General features: G+C 44.8%; 1 protein-coding gene across 4 annotated transcripts in view; it reads right to left on the reverse strand.

Annotated features, from left to right (window-relative positions):
- The window catches only part of RAPGEF5 (Rap guanine nucleotide exchange factor 5), a 349,321-nt gene that overhangs the window by 259,282 nt on the left and 77,635 nt on the right, over positions 1-12,404 (reverse strand). For 2 of the 4 annotated variants that reach the window (XM_070264266.1, XM_070264269.1), the window contains exon 3: positions 858-1,047. The exons of the other annotated variants lie outside the window; for them this stretch is intronic. The gene's annotated coding sequence lies outside the window, so the exon portion shown is untranslated. The remainder of the gene's footprint in view (positions 1-857; positions 1,048-12,404) is intronic. 4 annotated transcript variants of the gene reach the window in all.

Consider the following 12,404-nt stretch of genomic DNA (forward strand, 5'->3'; position numbering starts at 1 on the left):
GTCTCCCACTTTTTGCTTTCTCTCCTTTTCCTATCTGTTAAAACCTGCTCTTGGGAAAAGTTCAAACGCACACACTGTAAAGTGTAAATGAGGGGTCGGCCCCGTGGCTGAGTGGTTAAGTTCACGCACTCCGCTTCAGTGGCCCAAAGTTTCGCCGGTTCTGATCCTGGGCGCGGACATGGCACCACTCATCAGGCCACGCTGAGGCAGCATCCCACGCACCACAACTAGAAGGACCCACAACTAAGAATATACAACTATGTACCAGGGGGCTTTGAAAAGGAAAAATAAAATCTTTAAAAAAATATATATATATAAATGATGGATCAGAATTTGTGAGCTACCCATTCCAGCAGTCTTTGCCTTCAATTGGAGGTGACAGCCTTAAATGAAAGAACTGCATCCCAATTCCAAGCTATGAAGCCCTAATGAAACGCTTCCTTATATTATCTCTGGAGGTGTATTCAGGTTTGGCATCCATCAGGATCTGCCTTATTCTTTTATTATTTATTAATTTATAATGAATACTTATATATTTATTATTTTCTTTAATATTAAGGACTCTCCTATGTTCTTTTTCTTAAGAAATTCTGGTAGATTCAAAATTATGAATACAAAATTAGATGTAAAAGAATATTTATTTAGAAGAAAGCCATGCTAGTGAGAAGCTCTGACGTTCAATGTTCAGGAGCTTGATGGTAAACTCACTTCTGATTTGTTCATTGATCCTCACCCTCCGATGAAATTGGCAAGGTACGTGCCATTAGCTCCGCTTCTCTGATAAGGAAACTGCCACCCAGAGAAGTCACATGGTCAACAAGTGGAACCAGGTAGTGAGAGACACTGGAGGTACCCACCTTAATAAACTGGAGGCAAGAAAAGTTAAATGATGTGTTGTAAAAAAGACGTATTTGTAGACAAGATCTCTCAGGTCCAAGCCTGCGGTTCCTTCCAGTACACGTGCCGTCTCATGGAACTGAGGCCGTAACTCACACCTACTGAACCTTCCTCCAGTGCTTTTTCCCCAGCCCCAAGGTGGATTGACCCCTAAAAAAACCAAAAGAGGTACTATTGTTGCAGATTTGGGTTTTTCATATATATAAACATGGTGAAAAACAACACTAGGAGTATCACCTTAATTTATAAGGAGTCCGGAGAGAAATATGGATGTGTCGTGTTTCACGTGATAGGAGTGCCCAGAAAATTTCCATGCCAAATTTGTACGAAGTAAATTACATGGTAAACAGAGAACTCGCTATTTAAAGGAACTCTATAATAAAACTTTCTGTTAAAAATGAAAAGAATTCTTGTCAATCACAGAATAACATCCTAATTCCTCTTTTGACAGTTTGAGTGTTCATACCCAGGGCTTTCTTAAGGTAGAGCACAACTGCACGCACTAGGAAAAATGCTGGAATTTGGACAGGCCTGGGAGGTGGACAGAAATAAAACCTGAGTCGTGGTTTGGTTTCACTTAATAAGAACAAGCTTCAACACTGTGAAAATACCTGTCAATCTTGCTAGTTTTGTTTTCAGCTCATCCATGTAAATGATGTTGTCAACAGGGCTTCCTGTCCGATCCGTAAAAGACAGCTATTCTGCCTAGTCTCTCAGAGACTCTGCTGGATTGACTACAGTAACGGCCTGATTGTCCGCACCTCCCTGCGTCTGCGGCCTTTGCAGTTCGACTTTGTGCTCCTCTAACTAAGAGGCGGAGTCTGTTTGCCCACCTCTTGAACATGGGCTGGTCTTGTGACCTGCTTAGGCCAATAGAATGCAGTGGAAGTGACAGTGTGCCAGTTCTGAGCCTAGGTCTCAGGAGACCTCTCATGCTTTCATTCACAACCTTGGCCCCCCGGGACTGCAGTGTAAACAACCCCAGGCTTGCTTGCTGGAGAATGAGAGCCATGAGATCCAGTCCCCTCTTCCCCACCCATTGCTGCCCGAGCCGACAGCCATCCAACTGCCAGACCTGTGAGGCCATGCTAGGCCAGCCAGCCCCTGATCGACCTACCGGCTGACTACACACCATGAGCAAGCCTGGTCTAGGTCATTGGAGCCAGGCCTGGACCAAAAGAACCACCAAGGTGATCCACAGACTGGCTAAATAAAGAATTGTTTTTGTAAGGCATTAAGTTTTAGCGTGGTTTGTTTTTGCAACTAACTGATACAGAAAACAACTGTAATACATTCCCATGAAGAGTTAGCTACTTTAAGAGCATTTTCTGCTTAAATAGCAACTGAAATTTTAGCAGTGGTGGTTGATATTCCACCTGCTTTAATGTCTTGGCAAGACCTGTGAACTATGTAGTCTGAGTTTAAATAATTCTACACCATGAATATATTCACATCGAATCACTGATACATATGTTTGGCAAGAACATTGTTCTGGCAGTCATTAAAAAGCAGAAAAAGTAGAGTTTTCAGAACAAAGTGAACTCTTTTTTTGATGAATAGATCCGACTTCTCATTCACTCTAAAGATACAGTGATTTCTCTTCCAACATCTCATCAAATAATTAAGACTTTATATAGGCTGTAATTATTCACTAGAATAATAATGGGGGGAAAAACCCCTTTTATCCACAGAATAAATCCCCTACAGGCTGTTTGGCAGGCTGGCTGCCTATTTTTGTAAATAAAGTTTTATTGGAACACAGTCATGCTCACTCATTTACATATTGTCTATGGCTGATTTTGTTCAACAACTGAAGAATTGAGTAGTTGCAACAGAGACTCCATAGCTCACAAAATCTAAAATATTCACTATATGACCTTAAGAAAAAGTTTTATAACCCCTACAGGATTTTTAAAGTAAATCTATTAAAATATTTTTGGAGTAAATCTATTAAAATGGCCATTATTAAGATACTCCAACATTACAAGCTCCAGCTCAACAAAACCTAACCAATCATATTGCAGGGGGAAGTATAAGAAAGAGAGGAAGGGGTATATGGGCATATTTTCACAAAATAAATGTAGGAATGCAACCCTTGTTGGGTCTGTTGGATGGATTTCCCCCAACTAAACTGCAGTCAGGTTATACAATTAGGCGAGCCAGTAGCCAAAAAGGATTTACACAAAGGTAAGCTCTGGTAAGCTTTGCTCACCTGTTTTTTGTAGCCCATTCATTAATCATGGCCCTTAGGAATCACTCGATTCCTTTCCCAGACCCATAGTTATGTTTCAGGAATATTAGAACTCACAGCCAGGGAGGATAGATAGCTGGGCTTGACAGTCACCTTCCTAAGCTTTGGTTTTCTTGTTTATAAAATGACCACCGGTGGTGTCTGAGGTTTCTCCAAGGTTGGACACGTGATTCTGAGCTGGCTGGTGGTTGTGGTGCTGCTAAGGGGGCAGTGGTTGTGGCAGCTCAGGGTACAGCTCCACAAAAGCCATCCAGTTGCTGCACAGGCTGTCTTGGGTCCTGCAGACCTGCTGACCCCAGCTCAGCTCTTCGAGGGGGCCCTGAGCCTCAAGCTCTAGCAACCTCGCACTGCTTGAAGGAACAAGGTACCTGCTGGTGCCTCAGTCAGTGAGGCCACAGGTGTGTAGATTGCAAAATGGTGGTGCCACCAGCTTGTCCCAAAAAAGCAACAGGAAGTATATCTATCTGGCAGGAAGGGATTGTGTACCCCCAAGTGTTAGCAGCGTAACTCTGGATGGCAGAAATGCCGGTGCTTTTAATTTTCTTGTTCTTACTAATGTGCATTTTCTACAATGATGCACATGGTGTAAAAAGAAAAAGAAACAATAAAAGGTGTTTTTCAAAGGACCTCTGTGCCATCGCTAAGGCAACAGGGATGATGGGGGCAGACTTTCCAGCTACACAATATCTGTTCTGAACCATGACCACTTCTCTTCCCCCTCAAATTCAGCCTTGATGCTTGTGACGCTGCACATAAAGGGTGATCTGTCTTGGGCCCCTCTCCGTCACCCCAGGCCTAGCCCTCTCCCTGTGCTTGGGAATATTTTGATTCTGCTGGGACATGGACTCCAAACCTGCCCGGCTATTAGAAACACCTGAGGAAATTTAAGGTAAAATATTATTGCCAGGGCCCAGACTGGGTTAGCAGCTCAGGACCAGGGCTTGAGTAATTGCCTTTTTAAGTTCCTCAGGTGGTTTCAGTGGTCAGCTCAGTTTGCGGCCCAGATCCCCGTGGAACCACAGCCAGAGTGGGGTCTGACCTTGCTGGGAAGGTAACCCCAGTCTCATGAGGGGCCTTATGGAAGTCACCAAGAGAAACTTGGTAAAGGGATTGATTGATGGGCTACCTCTTGTCCATCACTTTTTTTCCCTTTAAACCTTTTTTTCCCCCTTTATTTTCTTTATTGATTAAGAGCCTGAACTCTGTAACCATTCTGCCTGCCTCCAAAACTTAATTCTGCCACTTCCTAGTCGTGTGACTTTGGACAAGTGTCTTAACCTCTCTGTGCCTCAAGCTCTCTTACCTGTAAAATAAGGATAATGGTAGTATCTACTTCAGAGAGTTGTTGGGAGGATTAAATAAGTTAACATATAAAGTGCTTACAGGAGTGCCTGGCATGAGGCAAAGCTCACCACTGCTGCCTATTTTTATTATTGTTTGACATTATCTATCTATCATCTATCTATCTATCTATCAATCTATCTGTATTTTTGGTTCAGCATGCCTCCCTAGGCAGTCTTGCCTTGGCCTCCTTCCCAGAGATACAGGACAGATGTGGGGCCTCTGGGTCCTGACAATGGGTCTACTGCTGGGGACCAGGGACAAAGAAGCTCCATGTCAAGACAAATAGAAATAAGGGCTACCCACCCCAGAGCAAGCTCTTCTTTCCCAACAGTATGACTGGCCATTTGGAAGATGTCCAACATTTTAAGATGTAATTATCAAAACAACAGACCCCAAGCAATTGGACAAGCTGAGAAGTTCCATCACTTGCCAAGTTGCATGTTACAACTGTGGAGTTTTCAGTTTAGTGAATTCCTTACTCCTGTTCACGCTGTGGGTTAATAAACGACCACAGCCATGGCTGATCACAGAGAGAGGGGAAAACAGCTTTCCACCAAGCTGTCAACTCTTACCTGGAGCAATTTGGGATGGCACAGCTCCAGAAACTGCAAAAAGCTGCCATTAACAGTGTCAATGTCGTCTGTTACACGCCCAGGAGCTGTGCTACTCGGTGGCTGCTTTTTTGAAGCTACATCTATTAGGAGCCCACAGTGGATCAGTTATTTTTAGGCACCAAGAATGATCCTTTCTATTCCCAGGATGGCATTGGATACTTCACCTGATGATTTAGTGAGCACACTTCATAAAAATAGCACCATTATCTATATTTACAACCCAGAAATTTCTAGTGTCACCTCATGTTTGGTAGCTTTGTTTGGGATTTACTAGATGCCCTCAAGGATAAATAAATGATGACTGGTACGGAGAATACCCCTCTAGGAGCTTACAGTTAGCCATCGACGGGGCAGAAAGAGCACAAGAACTCAAGTGAGACCATCTGAGCATGAGGCCCAGCTCCAAATTTTGATCTCTGTAGGCAAATTTCTTAATCTCTCTGAGGTTGCTTCTCGAACCAGGAATAATAGCCACCTCATAGAGTGTGGCAAAGAAATTAATGCTTACAAGCATTCCATTTGCTCCCCTATGTTCCCCCACCACCTTGCAGCTAGGCAGCGTCACGTAACTAGGCCTAGCCAATGAAGGATGAGTAAAATGACATGTCACTTCCGGCTGAAGCAGTGAAAAACTCATGCGTAACTTTCCCATCTCTCTCTTCCCTGGTACAAGGGATTGAGAAGGCATTTTCTTCAGATGGTGAGTTTTACAAGATGGTGAAACTGCTTTCAGCCTGAGTCCCTGAGTGACTTTGTGGAATACAGCCCAGTTGGGACCCAGCACTGATAGTTTTAAAAGCTCCTCAGGGGCCAGCCCCGTGGCATAGCAGTTGGGATTGCGTGCTCCACTTCAGCAGCCCAGGGTTCATGGGTTCAGATCCCAGGTGTGGACCTAGACATCGCTCATCAAGCCATGTTGTGGCAGTGTCTTACATTCAAAATAGAGGAATACTGGCATGGATGTTAGCTCAGTGACAATCTTCCTCAAGCAAAGAGAGGAAGATTGGCAACAGATGTTAGCTCAGGGTCAATCTTCCTCACCAAAAAAAAAAAAGCTCCTCAGGTGTGTGTGATATGTGCCGCCAGGGTTCAAAATCTTCCACACTTGGCAGCTAATTGCTGCTTGTCTGCTTGATACTATCAAGTTTTCCCAAACTTAGTAAGTAACAATAACAAGAAGTGGCATTTTCTGTGAGCTGATATCTTTTCTCAACTCCAGGAGGGTAGCATTCAAACCACAAAGGAAAAAAATAAGCTTGTGTTATGCTGACTTGACAGTCTGGCCGACAGTTGTATTTTTCACTCAAGCAGGTGTACAAGGCTGCTGATCTGCTGCAGCATTTAATAGATCTGTAGGGGAGGGAGTCTGAAAAGAACAAAGTTCAGAGTTTTGTTACCCAAGACATACAGAACTGCAGTTGCCTCCTGGTCTTGTTAGCCAGTTTGGGTTGCAAGAAACAGAAGCCCGCTTGTGCCGGCCCAAGGAAAGAGGATTGGAAGATGCAAGAAGCAAGTTCATGGCTATTGGAGGGCCAGAAGCGGAGTCCCTCATGACCACAGGAAGATACCCTTGGGCAGTCAGGATCTATGACTTCCTCCCACTCCAAGATGCCACAAGGCCTCCCTTATCTCAGCTCCTTTGATTGAATCTTCATTGTCTCTCTCAACTGGCCCCACCTGCTTCCTCTGCCTGCTTGCTTCCTCCAGCACCCCCATGGGTCCTGACTGCATTGAGACTCCCTGGCTTGAATTCCACCACAAATTGGAGGCTGTGGATTACTTCGTTCAGATTTGCTCACTCCAGTCTGATCATCCCTACTTGTTTATTGGCACTGGAACACCCAAATCACAGATCTTTGGCCACCCCATAAACTGAGTGGCCTCAGGTCAGGAATTCACTCCTGGTCTCATCAGCTGTGGATGAAGAAGCAAGGCCATAACGTAGAACCAAGTTTTAAATTGCCAGTTCCAGCTGGGACACTAAGATTTTATGTATACTGGATGTCAACCTTGAGTTGAGAGATGGACAACCATACAGTTATGTCAAACAGGTGGTTGAGAACCAGCTCAGTGACTCTCAGACTCTCACTGAGGAGGACAAAGAGTTAAGAGAGGTTTTTTAAAGATCATTTCTTGGAAGAGCCAACCGCCATGCACACTCCCTACCCCCCGCTTTAGGGAACATATGTTTCCTGCAGGGGTCCAGAAGACAGGTGCCTGATCACACCTGAACAAGCTGACGTGGCCTGTGGCAGCAGAGTGAGTGACTGCATCTAGGAAGTAACTTTCTATCAGCAGGTCAAAGGTATTTGAGTTCTGGGGATCAGATTTAGTAGGAACTGTAGTAGTGACAATTGAAATGGCAAACAATAAGATATATTGGAGTATATGAGGAAGCCATTTGGTATAAACCTAATTCGGCCTGACTTTTTTTTCCAAAAGGGCCTGACTGTGGCCATTGAGCATGCATTGTATACCTGCTTAGACATTTCCTATGACAAGAACAAAGGCCCTTGAGATAAAGGTGCAACTTCCCTCCCCCTCCCAACGTTGCCATTTCCTTAAAGATTAAGCATCTTTCCTTAGGCTAGGAGCTGATTGCAGTGCTCACCTGTGACCACCCAGCTTGAGGCAACAGACCTGCCAACCTGCTGTGTTCACCGAGACAGCAGACCTATCTGCTGTTTCCATCAATCGCTGTGCCGACAGAGCAGCCTCGTGACTATTGTAAAAGGGACATTTCAATCATATGTGAAACATCCTCTTTGAGGGTATATAACCACCCTGTATACCCCCACTTCTTTGGAGTGCTCTGTTCCTTTGTGGAAAGACTCTCCTGCGTTATAATCCTCACATTTTAGCTCAGAATAAACTCACCCAAATTTTCATTTATAGATTGGTTATGGATTATTTTCATCAACAGTAGGAATGTCAGCCTGAGGATCCTTCCCAGGAAGGGAGGGGAGTCCAGAGTAAGAGGTTAAGGGTATAATATCAGGAGCAGAAGATGAAGGGGCATCAGGAAAGGCCAGGCAGAGGAGGGATGCTGCCTGAGTCAGGGAAGCTGTGTTTGGAAGGGCCCAGTGGGCGTCTCAGGAGAACCCAGGAAAGTATCTGCAAGAGAAAGGCCTAGAGACTATGCCACCATCTTATGACAATACCAGTTCAGTATGGTCTGGTCTATTTACAGGTTGCCTGTAGCACTGTGTAAATAGAGGTGGGCAATTTGCCTATCCCCCAACCTTCCTGCTGCTTCAACCCTGAAGGTCCAGAAAATGTGGTCCAGAGGTCCGGCTAGCCTGAGGAGGAGTAGGAATAAAGACACAGAAGAAAAAAGCCACCAACTTTTGCTCCTTCCTGGACCATTGGGGAAATAGAAGAAATTCACGTCTAAATTGTGACTTAAAATGACTGGAAGATTTTTGTTATCTGAGAGTGATCAGAAAAGTTGTGGTACTGCCCTGAGTTTTCATCCAGGAAGAGGGGAAAAATAACCCCACTGAACAAGTTTAAAGGGCAGTGGAAAGCAAAAATAAAGTTGTCTTTACATCTATCCCACGAGTCCTTCTGGTTCAACTTATGAATTACATACAGATGGAGTTGGGAGTGGGGGGCAAGAGGTTGTAGACAAGACACGTTGAGTAAGAGGGAGAAGTTGCCAGGAAGTTAGGGGATGTCTAGGTATTCCTCCATTTAAAATCAGCTCCCAGATCCTTGTAGAAAGGATCCAGTCTCTCCCAGAAGCAGGGCCTCCTTGGACAGATGCTTCTGAATGTTTGGGATTCTGTTCTATATCCATTCACTCAGCAGCATGTTGGGTTCACCAACAGGTCCTGCAGCACCCAGTCAGTGAACTGACTGGCCTAAAGTTGTTCAGTAGAAATGATTGTGTGATGACCTTCCTGGGATTTCCTGTGGCCAAGATGACCAGAAACACTCATCTAAGGCCCACTCATAAATGAGTCTTGGAATTCCACACTTCTTTCCTGTTTCTGGCCAATAGTTTCCAAGTGCAGTCAGTTGAGCTGAAAAGCCCTGTGCAACATCCCAACAATTCAACTGCTGGGCAGAGCTCCTGCCGCACAGGGCGTGCTTCCACATATCTCATGGGATTATAAGAGAATGGAGCCAGTGAGTGGCCCCATCACATTTCATTTCCAAGTTTACTAATTAAACAAGAACAACAAAATTATCTTCCGCTAGAGTCCAGGTAATAGGGTCGGTACTGCAGAGAAGACAGAGATAAGACAGTCTCTCCCCATAATGTAGTTAACTTAGAAAAAGGAGAGCAAGACAAGTACAGAAATAATCATAATGTGTCTCAAGAGAGGGATAAACAATGTCTCTCAGAGTTTAAGAATGGAGGGAAGAATCTGTTCTGTGAGGGAGGAAAGGCAGGGGAGACAGAGGGGTTGGGAGTACAGCTTTCTGGTGAGTTGTGTTACTTGAGCTGGTCTTGAATGGGTAGCATTTCAGTAAGGAGAGAGGAAAAGCAAAACTATTGCAAGCCCAGGGGTCTTGCCACCTCTGCTTGGTCTACTGTGGGAGATTTTCCTCCATGATAAGATAGGTGAAATACAAAAATTTCACAAAAATGATAAATATCATTTAAAAATTTCATCTCCTGTACAAACTTATAGGTTGCCTGCTGTGCTCTGTAAATGGAAATGGGCAAGGACAAGGAGTGTGTCTTAGTCAGCTCAGGCTGCTATAACAAAATACCATAGATTGGGTGGCTTAAACAACAGACATTCATTTCTCACAGTTCTTGGCTAGGAAGTCCAAGATCAATGTGCTGGCCAATTTGGTTCCTAGTGAGAGCGCACTTCATAGCTTGCAGGCAGCCACCTTTTTGCTGCATCCTTACAAGGTGTGGGAGGGGGGGCTGAGGGAGAGCACGGGAGAGAGCTCTGGTCTTTCTTCCACTTCTTATAAGGACACTCATCTTATCAGGGGGCCCCACCTTCAAGAACTCAACTAAACTTAATTATCTTCCAAAGGACCCACCTCCAAACATCACAGAGGGAGTCAGGGCTTCAACATACGGATTTGCAGGGGGACACACAACATATAATCACTAACAGATTGTTCTGGACAATTAGTAAACAGAAAAATATGGCTTGGAGTATAGGCATCTGACGGGAATCCCTGCTTTTCCCTCTGTGAGCTGCTGTTAGACGTGGATTCTTAGGCCCATGGATGGGTAGGGAGGGTCATGAATGTTTGAAATTGAAGGCAGATTTTCATACTTCGGTGAATTTTTCTGGATAGTGCGCCAGAGATGCCACCAAATTCTTAAAGAGATCCATGACCAAGAAAGGTTTAAATCACAAAGCAAAAAGGAAGAAGAAAGGACGTTAATGTATCAAATTAGTTTGGCTTGAATAAGAGTATTACAATAAAAGAGGGAAGTGTTTGGTTCTTTTTGACTTAGGAACACTGCAGAATCTTCTCTTCCAGAGCATGACCAGTATACTAAGGGAGTCCGGGCTATCTCTGGAAGATGGAACTATTTACCAAGAAGGTGGAGGCCCAGGGTAGGAAAAATAAACAAGAGGCATTTTCTGGTCTTCGGCTTTGTCCTTGCTAAACCTGTGTCTTTACTTTGTAGTGGTGGTAGGACAGGGCCGTCCCTACCCATGGACATGCACGAGCCCACTGAAAGTCCCACCATCTCCAGATCGTCTTCCCTTGGACTTGCCATGCTGATTGGATCCACCAGAAGAGATTCCACTTTGTTCTAAGGGATGACAAAAAGGTTTCAACTCCCACACGACTCTGATCTATTTCTAATGGTTGCCTGTAGTGTTATGTAAAGAAGTTTTTGAGACCAAGACCAGGCTGAGAAGGAAGTTTTTTGCCTTATCTAGTGGAGGAATTCTCTCCAAAAGGTTTCTACTAAAACAAAAGTTTTCTGGGGAAAGTAGCTCATGATTCCCTGAGCCCACAGGAATAAGGATTGATTGGTTAGAATGTCAAGCTCTCACACAACTACTGGGAGAAGAGCCTGGTGCTTCGGTGCTTTGCTTTGAGAGAAGGCCTGAGTAAGGCCCTGAGGGCAGACGGAGGTAGAGGGGGGAGGCAGGATGCACCTGGAATGCTCTGAGAGGAGGAGACCATGACATACAACCAAGAAAAATGTTAGGATCTGAGGATCTGAGCAGTAGGGACTTTCTGACTGTCGTGTGAGAAACATAAACAGACGCAGGACCGGTAGCCTCTCTATGGCAGCTCTTCACTGGGGGAAAACTCACCAATGAATCACTCCTGCGGCAAACAGCCCCGAGAGCTCAGCAAGAGTGCTCACACGCCCTTCATACAGGCAGCAGGTCTCAGAGGGCACGCTCTGTAATTTCCACACATCAGAATCCCACGTGAAGATTTTAAAAGATCCTGATGCCCGCCTCCTCCCATGCAACTCAACTCGGGGATTCTTCACTTCAGCTGCACAGTGGAAGCACCTGACAAGCTTCAAAACACATTGATGCCTGGATTCTCCCCTCCCCACTGCTTCCATCTAGAGATTCTAATTTAACTGGTCTGGGGTGCAGCCTGGGCTATTTAAAAGTTCCCTGGGTAATTCTAATGTGCAGCCCAGGCTGAGAACTGCTGCCTAAGAAAAACTTGGGAACCAGAGATTCTGATCCAGGAGGTCTGGGGTGAGGGCCAGGAATCTATATTAAAACAACCTTCCCCAAACAGGTGGTACCTAGGTCCTCTTGAAGACACAATGTGCTTGGCTGTCTCTATATGGCACAAAAATAACAGTATGAATTTAATTGTGTCAATTCAGGAGAAGCAGATCAATCTGATTATGAAGCATTGTGTAGACATAACACCTGGTTGATTGATTGAATTTCCCCTTTTCAAGCAATTATCTGGATAGCGTATTGAAAGGGCTGTCACACTATTAGTCCAGGCATTTTGATTGCGCTGACGGGTCCCTCCCATCAGTGCCCATAATGTCTTCATCTCTATCCCCTGTCCCCATCAAATGCCCGGCACACAGAGGACAATCAAATAGCAAGCAGAGTGAAACCAGTAGCGACCTGGGGATCTTTTTAAAAATACCAGACCCCACCCTGACTAAAGGAATAGAAATATTTGGTATGGGGCTCAGGCATTAGACTCACCAGCTGTTTGGATGAATGGACCAGCTTTTTGGCCAAAATGACCAAACTGGTGTGTGTTTCTGTAAACCCGGCCTCAATCTTTCTCTGACATCACTCTCTTCCTCTTCAAGTCAGAGAGGGGACGCCTCCATTAGCCTAGCAGACGGGACAATTCATAAGCCTTTC

The sequence above is a fragment of the Equus caballus genome, chromosome 4 (assembly GCF_041296265.1).
Source record: "Equus caballus isolate H_3958 breed thoroughbred chromosome 4, TB-T2T, whole genome shotgun sequence".
Classification (NCBI taxonomy): Eukaryota; Metazoa; Chordata; class Mammalia; order Perissodactyla; family Equidae; genus Equus; species Equus caballus.